The 19,366-nt window shown below is 44.5% G+C and overlaps 1 long non-coding RNA gene across 3 annotated transcripts; it reads right to left on the reverse strand.

The window, feature by feature from the left end:
• Positions 1-1,957: 1,957 nt before the first annotated feature.
• On the reverse strand, positions 1,958-3,442 carry LOC146832841 (uncharacterized). 3 transcript variants are annotated; one of them, XR_014960178.1, is made up of 4 exons: positions 3,363-3,411; positions 2,712-2,792; positions 2,592-2,620; positions 1,958-2,453 (listed from the first exon to the last, which is right to left on the reverse strand). It is a non-coding gene; the product is annotated as an uncharacterized LOC146832841 (long non-coding RNA). The 3 variants fall into 3 exon arrangements; XR_014960180.1 differs by lacking the exon at positions 3,363-3,411 and adding an exon at positions 2,914-2,945; XR_014960179.1 differs by lacking the exons at positions 1,958-2,453; positions 2,592-2,620; positions 2,712-2,792 and adding exons at positions 3,064-3,106; positions 3,194-3,262 and having other exon boundaries at positions 3,363-3,442.
• Between the last annotated feature and the right edge of the window lie 15,924 nt (positions 3,443-19,366).

The raw sequence follows: 19,366 nt of genomic DNA on the forward strand, positions 1-19,366 counted from the left end.
TTCCCAGAGTTCTTTCACTAATGGGAGAGAGCCTTTGAGCTGAGATGGTTCATGCCTTTTTCTGAACTTTTCTAGGACTTTGTTTACTGATGATCCGTGAAAGAATAAATGTGATTATTCTGCACTCCTAAATTTAAATGCTGGATAATGATGTGTTTACTCTCCCTAAAATTTACAGATAAAACTAAACTATCCCTAAATCCTGTTTCTGTCTCTTCATGCCTCGTTCTTCTATTACTGATTGTGCATTCCAAATTGAGTATTAATGAGAGGTGGAAATCTAAATAGAGAGGTTTCTCATTGGATAACTGGATTGGATCCCCTATATCAGAACCCTCTCGGCAAAATTCAAGATCCTTCGGCGGACCAAGTGAATGGAACCTGAAGTGTAGCGGTTGGAGACAAGTTCAGAAAAAGTCAATTGGCCCAGTGATGCTACAGCAACAGAAATTAGCCTTTCTGGCTGCTCTAGTGAAATCTGTGCTTCCATGGGTGGCGTCCTGAACACTGCATTAAAAAGTCCCATGGTTGCTTAGCTGACGATAACTGGAATGTTTCAGTGGTTTTTAGGTTTCAAATAGCAACCATAAGTTTTATGCAGGGATTTGTCTATGTTTTTCTAATATAAAGTTGGTGATCTTAGACGACAACCCTAACGTTAATAAAGGAAATATGTTTCAGTAATTTCTTTCTGGATTTGTAACAATATACTTTGACACGTGCATGGAATTTATCAATAGTCTTGCCCTCAGTCCCTACTGGGCTTGAGCTGCAGCCTGAGTATTGGGATGTGGACATGCTAAAGGGCAGACCCTTTGTCCAGTACCCTTGTCCTTAGGACCGAGAACATCCCACTGTACATTGTCTGGTACTGAACATAATCTTTGGCTACTCCCTGTACTCACTGTTTGTGCCATAAAAGTCCACTGGACTATATTGAGCAGTATCCACTGCTCCAGGCCCAAAAGCTCACTTAATCCATCATTCAGCTATTCCCAACAAGCTTTTTGTATAGAGCAGAGAATCAGGCCACACACCGGGGACGATTACGATGTTGGATGGAAAGCCTTCTCCAGACAGTCGGAATCTCCTCAACCGTGTCAGAGCCCTTCAGACCGACTCAGTCAGTTTCCATGCCGACTGCCCGATTACGATGTTCAAAGTCGGAATGTAAACCGTGCGGTCATTCCGAATTGTTTCCGAGCGACTTGCAGAGTATTCATGGCGGTCCGAACCTCATCGTACAACGCTATGTACAGCGTTTACGTCCTCAGGATTATGATGTCGATTTCCAACAGCCTTTCCATGTCGGCCTGTCCGACACTGAAAGGCAGGCAGAAAGTGAATTTGGGGGCCTTTGGCAGAGCCCCCTTGCCACCGCGGCCCGCGGTTGATATCCAAGGGGTACCTAAGAGACCCCCCTGTAAAATCCTGCACCGTATGGCAGGCACCGTGAGGTGCCTGTGACAGGGTGCAGGGTTTTCCACAAACACCTCATTTCCCCATAGGATTCTGTGTTATGGCCGGTTGCTGGGCAGAACACGAGCTCCCATAGGGAACAATACGACTACGACCAAACTGTGTTCAGTCGTATCGTAATCTGGCGGCCAGAACTGCCGACCGCAAGCCAGTCGGTCCCGATTCCGAGTCAGGTTAGGCTTTCCGCCAGACATTGTAATGAGACCCACAGTGGTTACTCCTCCCAGGTCTAAATCCCTGTGGCCAGTTCCTATTCCATCTCTTCCCGCTAACAGAACTTGCAGGGCAAGATTTTTGGCCATGCCTAGTTGGTTTTTTGAAGGAATAGATGAAAAACCGTATTACCCTGGAAAACAGGTACAAGTGATCCATTCAATTTTTGATTATTAACTACATGCCTAGTTGGCAACTACAGTGGAAAATTATAAAAGTGTAAAGGTATGAGACCTTTATTTTGTATTTTTATTTATATTGTTTTATATAGCGAGAACAAAATCCTTTCAGGTGTCAGAGCGCCGTACAAAGGTATATAGATACGTAGTTGTGATACAGTGATAAACAACATATATATATACATGAATAACTGTGGAAACCCTATAAAAGTAGTGTGGAGACAAATAATGGTGACTTCAAACAAAACAAACAACAAAGACCTAGTGATAAGAGTGACATAAGACAATGGTAGCATTAATGTTCCAGGCACTGAGAGAAGGATACAACTATTGGGAGAGAGTCTGGAGAAGCGGTACATGAGAACAACATTCAGCAAAATTGTTGTGGAGAACATAGTGACAATTCAGGCACGTAAATGACATCCAACCTAAGAAAATGAAAATCAGCAGCAGTACCTGTAACAAGCAAGAACATTTAAACACAGTAAACAGTACACAAAAATACATGGTGATAGGTAAGAACATACTGAAGCTCACATTAGGGAATAAAATGGCTTGTGGAACGGGCGAGTACGACACCATCTGGAGGAAAAAAATAAAAAATCAAAGGTGACTGTGAAGCATGAAGGTAAAGGGGTAACCAGGGCCGGCGAAAAGACAGAGAGTAGGGTAACACAACAGAAGGAGTGCAAAGGAGCTTGAATAGGAAAAAGGGGCTACCTGTAAAAGATATGTGGAAGTTGAGGAATCTGAAACCAAAAAAAGATGGAGTAAGAAGAAAGAAACGAAATGAGTATGAAATAACAGCCAGAAAAAAGAAAAGAAAGGTAATCTCCTCACCGTTTCGCTGGTGATAATTCCAACCCGGCTTGTCTGGTAAAGAAAAGGGTGCTGAGATCCAAAATAATGTGGGGGGAGCTCCTACAAATAAAAAGAAGCCAAGTATGAACAACAAATCAACCTAGGTACAACATTGCTAGCAGAGGAAAGAATAGGGGTTGGGGGGGGGGGGGGCTTAGAAAAGGCTGGAACCGGATCTTACCGGCTTGCGGTGATCCCAAAATTGAATGATTGGAAAACCGTGTGTCAGTGGGTCAACGTCTCCAAGGATCTGTAAATGTAAAGGAGCTGTATTCTAAAGGGACCAGAATAGACAGAAGACTAAAGGCCAAGTGCAATGGTTCAGGCTTACCTGGATTGTCAAGGAAAACCTCTGTAATTGAATAGGGAACCTCCTGCAATTGAAATTTAAATTACTAATCCAGGCACGCATGGTTGGAGTGCTAAAATTATAGAAGGTCAGGGTGCGACGGCGGTCTTACCAGGGTAATGGTGATCTCCAAAGTAGTGCAAGCAGCTAGTGAAAGGCGAGTCAGTCAGTCTACATAATTCTGTAAAGAAACAGGACCTGCACGTGAGTGTTAAGAAAACCGGCAAAATGAGTGTAGGGCAGGGTAAAGAACACCATTGAACTGAGGGTGCGAGTTTTACCTTTAGCATAAGAATGATTCCGTAGGACCGCTGGCACCGACTCTTCTCTGTTCATGTGTAAGGACAGAGCGTGGTAGCCGGAAGTTCCTTTAAACAGTGGGAAATCCGGGCAAATTGAGCAAACACTAGAGCACGGAATAAAGTGCTCTAGTTCAAGGGACAGCCGCGTGACCCGGAAGTGAAAGGGAGCTAGTAAAATGAAATGCAGTTCAACTCGATACGAGGATATTCGGGCAAAATAAATAACAACAGAGCGTGCAATATAATGCTCTAGTTGCAGTACCATCAATGTAAACAGGAAATATAAGGGCACAAATGAAAATTGAAAATGCAACCACCTCGATATGGTGAAAAGGGGGGCGGAGAAAAGAAGTGATAAAAATGGAAGGAATCCATGTCGCTAGAAAACCGACATGCAATAAAGATGTCCTACGGAGGGCAATGATTAAAATTAAGGCGCCTGTATTGATGGGCTCCCTGTAACCACTACTTTCAAGAATGAAGAGCCGGTTTGTGGCAGAGCGGTGGAAAAAAGGTCACACAATGAGTGCACTCGGTAATGCACAAGTAAGTCTCAACATTGGTAATCAGCACATATTAAATTAATGACCACATTGTCAAAATTGAGTAGCCGGTGTGAGGCAGTGCGGTGGCAGGTCACACAAGGAGTGCACTCGGTAATGCACAAGTATTAGTAAGATAACGGTGAGGGATGAGGAGAAAGGGGGTCGGTGGGCGAAGTGTGGGAATGTAAGTAATGGTAGAGAGGAAGAGGAAAATTGTCGATCAAGACAAACCGTATATGTATGAATACGGTTAAGGATGATGAGAATTGGGTCAGGGAGAACGCAAAAGGGTCCCAGCATGGGTAATCAGCATATATTAAATTAATGGCCACATTGTCAAAATTGAGGAGCCGGTATGAGGCAGTACGGTGGCAGGTCACACGGTAATGCACAAGTATAAGTAAGATAACGGTGAGGGACGAGGAGAAGGGTGGGTCGGTGGGCAAAGGGTGGCACAGTAAGTATGATACAGAGGAATGAGGCAAAATGTCAATCAAGAAAAACCGTAATGTGTGAGTACGGTGAAGGATGATAAGAAGCAGGTCAAGGAGAATGCAAAAGGGTCTCAAAATTGGTGAACAGCACATATTACAATTCTTGACAAAATGACAACAGGAATGTACTGCACATAATGGCAACATGCTGGTGTTGATGATGAGGGGGTGGGGCAAGGAAAATGCACAATGAAAAACCAACTACAAGGGACCAGTGGTCCCAAATGTGGGAGAAAGCACATGGTATATTTCTTAACAGAAGGACAAAAGGGATATACTGTACATATGGGAGTCTGTACTTGTGGGAGTCGGCACATGGTATATTTCTTAACAGTATGACAAAAGAGAACATACTGAACTTGATGGTGACATGCTGGTGTTGTTGACTTACAAATATGCAGCGTATGCTTGCAGGGGGTCCAGATTTGGCCATGTTTCATGTAATGACAAGTGGTTCTTAATTGCACAGAATGTATTGCATTTCCTGGTCACTGTTAAGTCCGTGTTTCACAGTGCATAAGCGCATGATCCAGGTGGCTTCCATGCGTCTTAGCCTTAATTCTCTGTTGCCACCTCTGATGTTTGGGTTTGTCACGTCGATGCTATAGAATGAGAATCTTTTCTGGAGACCTTGGGATGAACAAGTTTCAGTATGTATTGCTATAGGGTATCTGGCATCTTGTTGGTTGAGTGCTCTTGCGTGTTCACTGATTCTTTCTTTAAGGGGTCGAATGGTGCTCCCCACGTACTGGCCCCTACATGCGCATTCAACAATATACACCACAAATTTGGTGTTGCAAGTGATGTTCTGCCTAATACTGTAGGTGTTTCTTTCATCATGACTTGAGAAGTTCTTGGTACCATGTTTGGCCCATCTGCAGGCTCCACAGCAGCCACATTTGTAGAAGCCCAGTGTGTGTGTGGTGAGCCACGTGTTATCAATAGGAGTTTGTGGAACAGTGGGACTCAACCTGTTCCTGAGTGTCCTACCTCGTCTGTATATGATCTGTGGTCGTGTGGTAATGAAGTCACTTAAAGTTTGTCTGCTTGTAGAACTCCCCAGTGTTTATTGAGACTTTTCCTGATAGTAACACTAAGGTCTGTATAGTCTGTGATTAGTCTCACTGGTTGTTTGTGTGGTTGAATTCTGGTCTTGTTGCGTAGAGTGTCATCTCTGCGTATGTTGCCAATTCTAGACTCGGCCTTATTGATGTTGCGTGACTTGCAGCCCCTTTTTAAAAATCTGTGTTTCATGTCCGAGATTTTCTGGAATTCCGATTCCTTGCTGCAGTTTCCCCTGGCTCTTACAAATTCCCCGTAGGGAATCACGTGAAGTTGGTGTGCTGGGTGTGAGCTTTCAGCATGTATTTTTGTGTACTGTTTACTGTGTTTAAATGTTCTTGCTTGTTACAGGTACTGCTGCTGATTTTCCTTTTCTTAGGTTGGATGTCATTTACGTGCCTGAATTGTCACTATGTTCTCCACCTCACCTATCACCACAACAATTTTGCTGAATGTTGTTCTCATGTACCGCTCCCCCAGACTCTCTCCCAATAGTTTTATCCTTCTCTCAGTGCATGGAACATCAATGCAACCATTGTCTTATGTCACTCTTATCACTAGGTCTTTGTTGTTTGTTTTGTTTGGAAGTCACCATTATTTGTCTCCACACTACTTTTATAGGGTTTCCACAGTTATTGGTGTCTTCATTTCACAAGAAATGCTGCCCTACCCCCAGTGGGTGTTTTATCTAGTCCACTTGTAACATTACCTTTTGTATCCTTCCCAGCCCTGAAGAAGTCATGGGATACTCCCCATTGTGACGAAACACGTGTTGGCTGGTTGTCCTTTATCCTTGTTAGGTCTCGCTTGGCGTAGGCTGCGCACATGCGCAGTCTCGCTGGCGAGATTTAATGAGTTTGGGTATTTTGTGTAAAGGGCATTAAGCCCCGCCCCTCTTTTCCATTGGCTGGCGTCACCGTTTATGCTAAACGGTGGCCAGCCATTGGAAAAGAGCTGGTAGTGACGTTTTCGTTCGGCTTTTTGAGCCGTCCCATTTGGACGGGCTCGTCTGCCTTCCGTGCGTCGTAAAAGGTGTCTTATCTTTATGGGGCCAAACACATGGCCCCATAAAGATAAGAAACCTTTTACTAAAGAAGGAAAGCAGGCGAGGCCGTCCAAGTGGGATGGCAGACATAGAGAAAAGTCCACGTCACAACCGCGGCTGCCTGGCGAGCGCTTACAGACTTGTTTACACTCGAGCCGGGGTATTTACTCTGCTGAGGTGTCGCGCACGCACCACTCCTGGGCTTGTCTTCCTCAGGTTACTTCCTCCCCCATATATGGTACCCAGCCACACACACACACAATTGCCATTGGTGCCGGAGCACTCAAGGTATCTTTCTGTCCCACATTTAATGGACATTCAAGACATATTTGACACTTTGTGGCCCTCAGTCCCAGTTGATAGATTTCAGTCACTGTTTTGCCGAACCCACGCCTCAAGATATGTTACACATTGAACGACTTCTTAAAATGTTGCTTTTGCCCCGAACTTGTTTTTTTTTACTTACAAGATCCCAAAGGCGAGACCTATTGGCTATGCCAATGCTTGTTCTATTTGTGATTGAAACTATCCACATTGACTATTCGAGTGGACTTTAATAACAGCTCTATAAATGCTCAGAACATCAACAAACATTGTTTTCAGTATGCAAACATGTGCCCAGGACTTGGCTTTTCAATAACTTGTGTGGGCTGGCACACACATATACATACGGGGGTTATAGGGTATTTCCTCCGACCTGGTAGCACCGTGCTACACACACACTACTCTAACTATACGCACATACAGCAAGGCGCCACACTTCCTGGCATATCCAAAACCCTATCTCCAAACAACATATATATACATGGTTTTGGTCATGGAAGAAATAGTTACAGTGGCAAAACATGGAAAATAACACAGAATTTTAGACAGGAACACATAGAGCGTGATTTAGATCATGGCGGATGGGTTACTACGTCACAGCGATGACGGATATCCCATCCGCTGAAATATAAATCCGATTATAGCCTATGGGATTTATAGCCCACTGGCCGACATGATATCTGTTACCATTGTGACAAAGTAACCCGTCCGCCAAGATCTGAATCAGGCTCATAGTCTCATGGAAGTAATAGCATGAACAAGACCCTCTTGGGAGTCTGGGCTTTGTACAACAGTATACTTATATGCGGTTAGGAAACTAAAGATCAACGAAGATCCCAGTTGGTACTGGTCATAGAAATAAAAGATAGGATGTCAAACATGGAAAGTAACAATGAGAAAGTAAACAGAAGCAATTAGACTCTCTGGCAAGGATGAGTGAGGTACAGCATCAATGGGAAAGGAATCTGTTAAATAGTCAAAGTTTTACTTCTTTTTTGAAGAGGGATGTTGAAGGATTGGACCTGGTCTCAGGAGGAAGAGAGTTCCAGAATTTTGTTGCAATTTGGGAGAAAACTCGCTTGTAGGTTCTCTGTTTGTTGAATTTGTAGGGCTTCAGTAGCAAGGAGCTTGTCCTTCGAGAAGATCTATTGCCACCAGATAGGGTCAGTTTCTGGGCCAGGTAGGAAGAAGTGTTGTGGTGGAGAGATTCATGCAGGCAATTTTGAGATGGAGCCTAGCCTCATAAGGTAGCCAGTTCAGTGATTGGAAATCAGGGTTGATTTGATCACTTTTTTACGAGCCTGTGATGAGCCAACTTGTCATGTCCAAGGTAGACTTCAAAGGAACTAGTTTTATTTTCAGTACGCCCACAAGGGTAGCACTACCATAGTCTAGTTAAGAGGTCACAAGTGTTTGAACCGCTGTCTTGAGATCTGCAGTGGATGATTAGCACCTCTGGTGGAGGCACCTATGTGCTTCTGCAGGTTATTGTCCGAGATTATTCCTAAGGGATTTTGCTGAGTCGGCGATGTGTGGGGGACAGTCCAGGGATCCATGATGTTGTAGCCATTCTTTGATGTTAGGATTGATATTGGGAGGTGAGATTAATAGGAATTCTGTTTTGAGTGTGTTTCGTTTGATGAGGTTATGAGTCAATCAATGTTGTATTTTTGTCAGAGTGTTATTGAGGATGCATATGTCTTCGGTGAGGCAATTTTCATGTAGAGTTGAATATCATCAGCATACATGTGGTAAGAGATGTTAGCTAGCTTGACGATTTTAGTCAGGGGCTCCATGTACTGGTTAAACAGTGGGTAGGAGAGCTGAGTCTTGGGGGACGCCAAGCATGACTGGAGACTGATCAGATAGAGCTTGATTGATCAAAACACATTGAAATCTGTTGTGTAGGAATGAGGAGAACCATTTTAACACAGTACCAAATAGACCTAGCCTGTATTCTAGGAGGTTCAAAACAGAATCATGTTTGACCGTGTCAAATGCAGCTGACAGGTTAAGTAGGATTAGAACGCAAGATTCATTCTGGTCGAGTGATCATAGAGATCCAGTTTATCTTGGATGTGACACTAGCTGTTTCGAAGAATAATGTGAAAAAAAGGTTAGGGGTACATTTTATTCAGGTACAGCTCCTGGTGCTTCATTTAAGTGGTAGGTGTTAGTCATTAAGATCAGCCTCTACAACAGCATTTCTGGTGAAAATCTCCCTCCCAATAAAGTAAAAGTACTCTCTCTTCTTGAGCCATTGTATGATTTGTTCTTATTATTATTTGATTAGACCAAGGTAGTGAGAAATCTATTCTTAATTTAAAAAGTCCTGTTAGGATGTGGGCCCCAAAATGTCAGTAGGTGAGCATGCACATATTTCGTAAAGATTATTGTCCAATTTGCATCAGTCACTCTGATCTTAACAACCATGATTCTGTTGGTGATGTGTAAAATCATTAATGAAGCACAGCTTACCATTTAGAAGCTGATTGCTTTCCCTTCAGGAGATACTGACACACGCACCCCAAAGTGTTTAGGGTGCACTCCCTGAAATACTAGTTGGTGGTCCTAGGCACAGGGTAGCACCCACACATTGAGCCAGAAGGGCTCAACTGACAGTGTCACATAACAGATTGAGCAGTTGTGGAATAGATGATGATATCAAGTGTTTTTGATGCAGACCTTTTGAGGGTAAGCTGGATTCCTGTAAATGTAGTTTTATATTGGTCAAAAGTGCTCCAAGAAGGCACATTTTTGGAAGTCTGGTAACTTATGTGTCTCTGTCTCGTGTTCTGAGGGCTCCAAGATATATTCTTGAGTACTGGCTCTCATGGTTAAAATTAACAGCTTGACCTATAGAAATATCAAAACATCACTTTTTTTTCATAAATATTCCTATTAATCACTCTCTACTGCTAAAGGAAAAATTAAAGGAACAATTAGTTGACCCTGTTTGGAACAAAAAATAATTAAACAATTAATCCATGTTAGTGATGACCTGGAACTTCAACGAGAATCTTCCTGCATGCTTCATGGTCAATATATGGCTCCATGAACAGAACAGCCTATTGTCTATATGCAGTTGCGGCCAGCATGGTGAGAGGAAGGAAAGGAGGGTCATAAAAAAATAACTTACCTCGAGGCCGGGCCCCGCGTCTTCTCTGCTCCTGCTCTCCTGTCTCTAACACGAACAGGAAGCAGGTAACCTGGCTCCCTCTACTAAGCCAATCACAATGCAGCGTTGTGATTGGTCTGAGCGCCGTGATGTAGCGCTCAGCCAGGGGCTCGAGAGGTGGGCATGTACTCCATGCAGGAAGGGGAAGTTGCGCATGACTCGTTTGGGCGGCACAAGAGGGCCGACCAAACAGTCATTGCGCACTCAGGAGTGGGAAAACCACTCCTGCCCTGCTCAGTAAGCAGAGCAGCCCCGCTCACCGGCAAGGAAAACATAAAATGGTAATAACTAAAAATTATTACCATTTTATGTTTTTGCTTTTCACACTGTGAGAAAGCAGTGGGGCAACGCTCCTCCGCCATAGCGGAGAACCCGCCACAGTCTATTTGAGAATGCTCTAAACCTGTTCAGAGGAGAGATAAGTTGGTGCAACGATTGATACAAATGTTAAGCATAGGGTATTGAATGAAAGGTTTCCTTCGAACCAACCAGCTCGTTTTCAACACACATCTATTCATAGGAAAGCTGCTGTACTCTACTCATTTGTTTCTCTCAAATCATTTACCAGTATTTCTAGATTTGCTTTCGGGCAAAGATCTGAAAGTGACCACGTTTCTCAAACATTCATTGTTGAATGTATTACGCACACAATATTCCTTTATAATCCAGTTGGCACTGAGAATGGGTAGTACAACTCAAAAGAAACAAATAGTCAAGTAGAGTGATTGACTAGCTTAAGCAGTAGAAGTTAACATCATTTTCCATTGTTATGCATGCAGTACTCTATAGAAATTAATTAAAAACATTCAGGGTGCCTGTAACCTTATTTGGGATAAAGCCATGTTTGATCTAACATCGAATTTGACATCATATGTGGAAAATACTAGCATCATATTTTTTTTAAGGGCATAGTTCAACTCAACACATAGGTTTGGCAAGTGAATGTTAAACTGTAAGGCAGAAAGACTACGCAGCCCCTTGACAAATCTTACCCTCAAGGAGGAGATTAATGAATCAGGAAAAGTGTATCATAGGTTGATTGGAACGCTAAGAGAAAGGCTGAGACAAAGCACTGAGCAGACTTATTCAAGAACTACGTTACTGCAAATAACCATAGATTAATATAGATTGTATAATATAATACACGTTATTTAGCAGCCAGGCCGATCTGATTGTATGCCAATATTATTACCCTAATTCATTAGAGCAGTGCTTCCCAAACATTTTAGACCCATGACCCAATTTTTAGACCAACAAACCTTCGCAACCCAAATAGCTTTAATGGACATGAGGGGGGCGATTTTTTATTGTAACTAAAGTATCATGTGGTAGCGCACTGTCAAAGACCGACAGCACATTTCCATTAAAATGGCCATTAAATTTGCATAGACATACAGTTTTACAGATAAAACTATATTGCATACAAATGATATTGTGTGGAAATTGAGTTTCAGTGTATAATTATCATTTGTGCAACACCAAATAAAGTGTCTTGATCCTATTACAATCTGTGTTCCCATCACACCTTTAATTATAGCTGGGGGAGATTGCGATGGAATCCGACTGTTCTCCCTGTACTGGCGCCACTGCCTGCGGAGGGACCACTGCCTTGCCCTCATGTGCCAATGCACATGCATGATTAGGAGGATGCAGGAAGCTAGCAGATCTAGGAAAAGCAGAACTCTCGGGACCAGGACACTTGTGCCTTGTTGGAAGAAAGGAAGCTGGAGGAAAGGCACATAGCAGGACAGTATCCAGTACTGACCCTAAAAACTCGAGGACCACAGGTGAGTTTAGGGCTCATTCATTGAAAAGACCAGGTCAAACAGCAGAGAAGCTGTCATCTGCAGATGGCACAACACCACCTCAGGAAATCTGGCTTTGAGAAGCCAATTGCCCAAATATGGGAAAATGGGGATGCCAGACCATCTGAGATGTGCTGCTTACTGCCATCGCCTTCAAGAAGACTTTAGGTGCTGCTGTTGAACCAAAAGGTAGTACCGAAATTGATAGTGCGTTGAACCTACCATAAATTGCAGTTAATTATGAGACTGCTGCATAGGGATTTGCAAGTACGCATCCTCTAGGTCCAAGGATACCATCCAGTCTCCAAGTTCCAATGCAAATAGAACATAAGCTAGGGTCAGCAACTTGAAGTTTTACTTTTTGAGGAAGAAGTTCAGGCTCCTGAGATCCAGGGTCAGACACAGGCCATGAACGTCATTTGGGGGTAGTCAGGGGTCACAGCTGTGGCCTCTAGCTTGCTCCCTGCTACTTCTTGCACTTCCTTTGTGACCTCTGGCCTCAGAGGAGGCAAAGGTTTTGACCCGTCTGAGGCCATGGGTCACCAAGGAAGTTCGAAAAGTATATGGGAGAAAACTAGAGGTCTAACTCACAAAAAGTACGTTCTCTAAAGAAATGTGTGTCCTAGAGACAGCTAGTACATTACGATAAAGTCTCTGAAAATGTCGGTCTAGTTGGGGATAAAAAGAGACCTTTTCTTTAAGGACGGGAACCCTCACTCACATGAAGGTGACATGCTTCATCATGGAGCTCCCTCCTCAAACCTGAGCCACAAGGTCCCAGGTGTGGGCTACAGCTCTTCAGACAAAAATCCGAAGAGGAGCTGAGGTGCTTTGAATAGAGGAGGGCAAAGGAATCGGTGAGTGAGGGGCAGAGTGCAAATGAAAAAGTAATGTGTAAATGTGAAAATATTAAAATTGTCTCCAGGGGACTTAATAACTTTTATCCGGTGGTACCCTAGTACAGGATTAAAACAATGAGGGCTAGGGGTTATCAACAAATATACCCCTACTAGAGGTAAACTAACCTCTATAGAATCCCACCGGGCATTCCTCAGGGCAAATAGAACAAGCATTTGCAATGCAATTGGTCCCGCATTTACGCGAGTTTAATCTATTGGCATTATAAATGACAACGCTTTTTCTTTGTTTTAGAAACAGAACCAAAAATAAAAGGCATAGTTATTTGCAATGTCAATAGCTCAAACCCGCGTAAATGCGAGACCTATTGCATTGCAAATGCTTGTTCAATTGTGTCTCTTAGTGCGCCTTCTTCACAGGGGGCATATTGGTGTGTGCCATTTCTGATGCACGTATTAGTGGGCACTCTTCACAGGGTGCACCTTTCTACTTCACGTTGGTGTGTGCATTTTGCACACTAGTGAGTGCGTGTTCTAATGCACAGCAGTGTACACTCTTGACACTGGACCTTCCGACCGCACTTTGGTGTGCGTTTTGCACATTGGTGTATGCGTGTCCTAATGCACACGCCAGTGTGCACTCTTGACACTGCGCACCTTCCTACTGCACTTCTGTGTGTGCGTGTTGCACACTGGTGAGTGTGTGTCCTAATGCACAACACAGTGTGCACTTTGACATGGTACACTTTCCTATTGCACTTCGGTGTGTGTGTTGCACATTGATGGGTCAGTGTGCACTCTTGACACAGTGTATATTACTACTGCACATTAGGTGTAGTTTTGCACTAAGTCAGTTAATAGTAGAAGCCTCTACTATCGGATCAAGTGATGGTATGTCCTATTTGAAGTTATTAACACCACCTAGGCGTGGGGAAGGAGGCAAATCCTTTTGTTAATATTTTCCCTCACACACCCTAGTGGTGTCATGCTTCATCATTGGGACACCCCAACGCCTAAAGGTCAGGGTGGGCTCAACCAATATTCCAGGGAGCTCTTAATGAAATGATGTTTTGGCCAGGGGGTATAAAGATTAAAAATCGGTGTCGGACCCCAGTATCCCTTTATTCTTGGGTTCAGCACTGATATTAAAATATATAACAACAAGGGTGACTAGGGGTATTATGGTCCTAGGACCCTATTGCCAACAAAGAGCTGCCGATCCGAGTCTCGGCGTCGACTCAACATCCGGGTTTCTGGTCAAATCACTAAATGTAAACTAAGCACTTCTCGGTGCAGTGCCGTAATGTGCGCTATTGATGTTAAAGCTCCACATGTTAAGGGAACACACTGTATTAAATTCTGAGGCAGCTTTATCACAGTTTATGTCAGGTTTGTGTAGGATTTTAACACCAAATATTTTCAGGATTCGGCTCGTGCACAAGCTCAAAGATCCTTGTCATATCCTTGGATCGGCTCTGGCTCGGCTCTCTCAGTAAATCTGTTCACTCGCCCAGCTCTATAGATTAGTACGGGGGGAGGGGACAGAGGGGAGCGACGGCGGCCAGGCGGTGTGCGTGAGTTGACAGGGTAATATCGCGGGGGAAAGTGTGTGAAAGAAAGTTATGCCGGAGGCAAAGGGCTTCACAGAGGCAGGGCAGTGGCATCGAGGAGGGCAGGGAAAAGTACGCAGAATGAGAGTACACATACATCTGAGAAAGAGAAAAATAGAGACCGGAAAGGCAAGAGAGAGAGACAGAGAAAGAGAGACTGTGAGAGAAAGAAAGAGAGACATAGAAAGTGAGAGAGAGATAGTGACTGAGAAATAGTGAGGGATGCAAGAGCGCTGCACTGGAAGAAAGAAGACTGGAGCTGCTCGTCTGCGCCCGTTCCGGTGAGTGACATACGCATCCATATGCTCTCCATATGCGCTCTGTCTGTGAGTATGTATGGGGGTACCTCAGAGGGCATTCTCTTTGCCCTCTGCCTGTGAGTATGGGGGTACCTCGGAGGGCATTTCCTGTGCCCTCCGCCTGTGAGTATGGGGTACCTCGGAGGGCATTCCATATGTCTTCTGCCTGTGAGTATGAGGGTACCTTGGAGGGGTAATTTCTGTGCCCTCTGCCTGTAAGTATGAGTGTACCTCCAAGGGGCATTCCCTGTGCCCTCTGCCTATGAGTATGGGCATATCTGTGTGAGGGGCATTTCCTGTGCCCTCTGCCTGTGGGCATGGATATACCCCAGACAGGCATCTCATGTGCCCTCTGCCTGTAACTCTGGGTGTATCTATGGAAAGGGCATTTCATGTACCCTCTGACTGTGAGTATGAGCGTACCTAAGAGGGGCATGTCCCGTGCCATCTGTCTGTAAGCATGGGGATAACTCAGAAGGGCATTTCCTGTGCCCTCTGTCTGTGAGAATGGGGGTATCTGTGGTAGGAGCATTTCCTATGCCCTCTGTATGCATGGGGATAACTCAGAAGGGCATTTTCTGTTCCCTCTGTGAGTATGGGGGTATGTCAGAAGGGCATTTCCTGCACCCTCTATCTCCAGCTTCAATGCCTGACTCAAGAGCGGACGCACCGTGTTCTCTTGCTGCCCTCTGTCTCCAGCTCCAATGCCTGACTCAATAGCGGACGCACCGTGTTCTCTTGGTGCCCACAGCTGCTTGGATACCTTAATATGCTGAACACGGAGAAGCTCTCCACGTCTCTGCCTGTAATACTCTCCCAGCCTCTCCATTTTCCTATTAACCTCAGATGAATCCTCGGTGGCGCTGGGCTTTGGTAACCTTTCACGGTCTCCTTATTAGAGGCTTCAAACAACACCAGATGCAGACACCCAGCTTGTAATTGGAGTCACTTAAGTTTGGAATCTGCATAATTCTGAGGAAGTAGGTGAGAACGTGACCTTTCCCGGTGAAGGTGACATCTTCATCAATCAAGGTTACCTTGTACCGTGGCGAATCTATCTCTGCGCGCAGAAAGCACAGGGGATTACACGGCGTTGCGGGGAGCAAGCTGAGAACCCTTGCGGACAGGGGAAGTGCGCAGCGATTCGGTGACCGAGACCGGGGGTGGAGGTGGAATAAACAGCATTGCGAAACTCAGGCTGTGGAATAAAGAGAGCTGCAAAAACCCAGGCGCGAGGCATCAATAGCGCCGCAAGGACTCAGGCAGCAGGCATGACCAGCGCTGCGAAGACTCAGGATGTGGAATAAATAGCGCTGCAACAACCCAGGCGCGAGGCATCAATAGCGCTGCGAGGACTCAGGCAGCAGGCATGAACAGCACTGCGAGGACTCAGGCTGTGGAATGAACAGCGCTGCAAAAATTCAGGCACGAGGCATCAATAGCGCTGCGAGGACTCAGGCAGCAAGCATGAACAGCACTACGAAGACCAAGGCTGTGGAATAAACAGCGCTGCGAGGGCCCAGGCATGAGGCATGAACAGCGCTGCCAAGACCAAGGCTGTGGAATAAACAGGGTTGCGAGGGCCCAGGCGTGAGGCATGAACAGCGCTGCGAAGACCAAGTTTGTGGAATAAACAGCGCTGCAAAAACCCAGGCTGTGCAATAAACAGCGCTGCGTGGACTTAGGCTGTTGAATAACCAGCGCTGCGAGGGCCCAGGTGCGAGGCATCAATAGCGCTATAAACACACAGACAGGAATCATGGACAGTGCTGCGAGGACATTGGGGGATGATGACTAACATATTTACAAACAATATAATCTATAGCTTTAGTTTGCGGAGATTAAAACCATGCTTCTTTGCTGATGCCTTTCTGGCATTAACATAACAAGCGTGGTCCCGAAAGTGAAAGAGGACTGTGCTGCAGCTGGATATCTTGTCTTTAAGGGGCCATGTGTTTCGAAACACATGGCCCCATAAAGATAAGAAAATGCTTTACAACAGACGCAAAGCAGGCAAGCCAGTCCAGGTGGGCCGGCCAATGGAAATAAGGGGCGGGGCTTAAAGCCCTTTTCTCAAACTCCTCATTAGCAATAAATCTCGTTGAGAGAGCTGGCATGTGTGTAGCAACGCTAGGCGATACCTAGTCACTCTGCATGTAGAAAGTGGAAAATAATTTTAAAAAAAAACAAGTGCTCAGCACAGATGTTTATACTGGCCATCAAAGGTTTGTAGCCCATATATATAGCTGGTGATGAATACACCGTCTCATCAGTAAAAACAAACATAAAATCATGAGCCAATTGTAGTCTGGCCAACATTTGTGCAAAATCGAAAAAGAGCCCCCACAAGACAAATTGTGTGTGTGTCAAATATAAAATAAAATTGAATTGTGGTTAATGATGAGAGGGATGTTATTACCTCTCTTCAGCCATAAGCTACCCCACTTGAAATTCGGCTAGTGAAAAAAATAAAAGGGACACATGGCAGTGGTGTACAACAAGGCAATCATGTGGAGTTCATATAAAAATCAAACAGAGTGGTATGCGTGGCGTACATGAAATATATTATGAAAATCCATTGGAGAGCAATGCACAAGCAAGGATCTACCCACTAGACACCAGAGGTTTGGGGACCGGCCACTTGGGCAATGGCTTGTGCTACCTTCACCCCACAACTGATCAGTCTTTCTGCCCGCCTCGGGGGGCATATAGGGGTAATTACCCCTCATCTGCCCCCCAGAGGGACAGAAAGTCTACTAGATGCCGGTGAATGTCTTATTTATTTTATATATAGCTGTGGAGACTGCCCACCATGGGCATGGTTATGCCCACACACCAGCCAAAGGGGGCAACAGTCTGTCTGCACCCAGGGGAGAGCAGACTGGGATAATTACCCCTGATTTGGCACCTGGGTGGGGGGCAGAAAGCCCACTAGATGCCAGGGAATTATTATTTTATAAATATAGGGATGGGGGTCAAGTAAATTGAGGAGCGGCAGCAGTCTTTCTACCCCCCGAAGGCAGATGGGGGTAATTACCCCCAATCTGCTTTCCGAGGGTAGAGGTATCCCACTGTATGGCAGCAATATATATTTGCCGCTTGAGTTAGGGACAAAAATCCACAGCTACCCACTTTGCAAAATACAGGTCAGCTTTTGGTGTAAAAATGTGATGTATCCATTTTGTGTTTTGGGCCATTTCCTGCCGTGAGCAATAGGCCTATCCACACAAGTGAGGTACCATTTTTATCTGAAGACTTAGGACAATGCTTATTGGAAGGAGGTTTGTGTATCCCACAGATTCCAGAACTTTCAATCATAGGAATGTGAGGCAAATGTGTTTTTTAAGTCAAAGTTTAAGGTCTGCAAGCGATTCTGAATAAAACCTGGTAATAGCTACATAAGTCACCCTGTCCTATATTCCCCCACGTGTTTAGTTTAGTTTATAAAAATGTGAAAATCTGCTAGGTCTCCCTAGGTGCCCCCTGAGTTAGGGCCCAGAATCCACAGCTATCCATTTTGCAAACAAAGGGTCAGTTTTGAGTAAGAAATTTGATGCATACATGTTGCGTTGTGGGGCTGTTTCCTGTCGCAGGCACTAGGCCTACCCTCACAAGTGAGGTACCACTTTTATCAGAAGACATGTGGGAGCACAGAATAGTAGAATATTTGTTACTACTAATGGGATTTCGTTGCATTTGTGCCTTCCAAATGTAAGCTGGTGTGTAAGAAAGAAGACATTTTGAAAAATACCCTCTAAATGATACGCTAATACGGGTACCCACAAATTCAGAGATGTACAAATTACCACTGCTTCTGAACTCCATATCTTGTGCCCGTTTCAGAAATACATAGCTTTGCTTGATACCAATTTTTCACTGTTAGTTGATGCCATTTTTCTAAGAGAAAAAGCAGAAAATTTTATCCAGAGCACTTTTTTCCAAATTTTACCAAAAAAATCACAATATAGCTATATTTTGACAATAATTTCCCCATCCCCGCTAGGGGAATCCACAAACTTTGGGTATTTTTAGAATGCCCTGGACTTTGGAAACAAGCATTTGCAATGCAATAGGTCTCGCATTACTAAAAGTTTGAGTTATTGGTGTTGAATAATTATTTGCAAAGCAATAGATCAAACTTTCAGTAATGCGAGACTTATTGCATTGCAAATGCTTTACCTTTGATATAATCGCAGCACCCACGCTTTACTTTTAATGTAAAGCGCGGGTGCCGCGATTATACCAAAAGTAAAGAAATAGATGTTTTTTTCAATTCCTTTACTTTTGATATAATCGCGGCACCCGCGCTTTACTTATAACATTAAAAGTAAAGCGCAGGTGCCGTGATTATACCAAAAGTAAAGAAATAGATGGTTTTTTCTATTTCTTTACCTTTGGTATAATCGCGGCATCCGCGCTTTACTTATAACATCAAAAGTAAAGCGCGGGTGCCGCACTTATACCAAAAGTAAAGAAAAACAAGTGGCGCGCGCGTCACGCCTGTGTCTGGGCACGATCATAGCTCCTCCCACGGCCTATTGGTGTCTATTACGTGCTTGGTGCGCGTAATAGACACCAATAGGCCATGGGAGGAGCTATGCGCACACCTCGGGCCAATTGCGTGCAGTCTTTTAGAATAAGACGCACGCAAAGGCCAATGGGGGAGCTGAAAAGGAAACGCACACGCACGAGCGTGTGCGATTCCTAGGTCAGCTTGATTTCCCCGTTATTCACCTACTAAAGGTCTCACTGCGCAGTGCAACA

Source organism: Triturus cristatus, chromosome 4_2, assembly GCF_964204655.1.
Source record: "Triturus cristatus chromosome 4_2, aTriCri1.1, whole genome shotgun sequence".
NCBI lineage: Eukaryota > Metazoa > Chordata > Amphibia > Caudata > Salamandridae > Triturus > Triturus cristatus.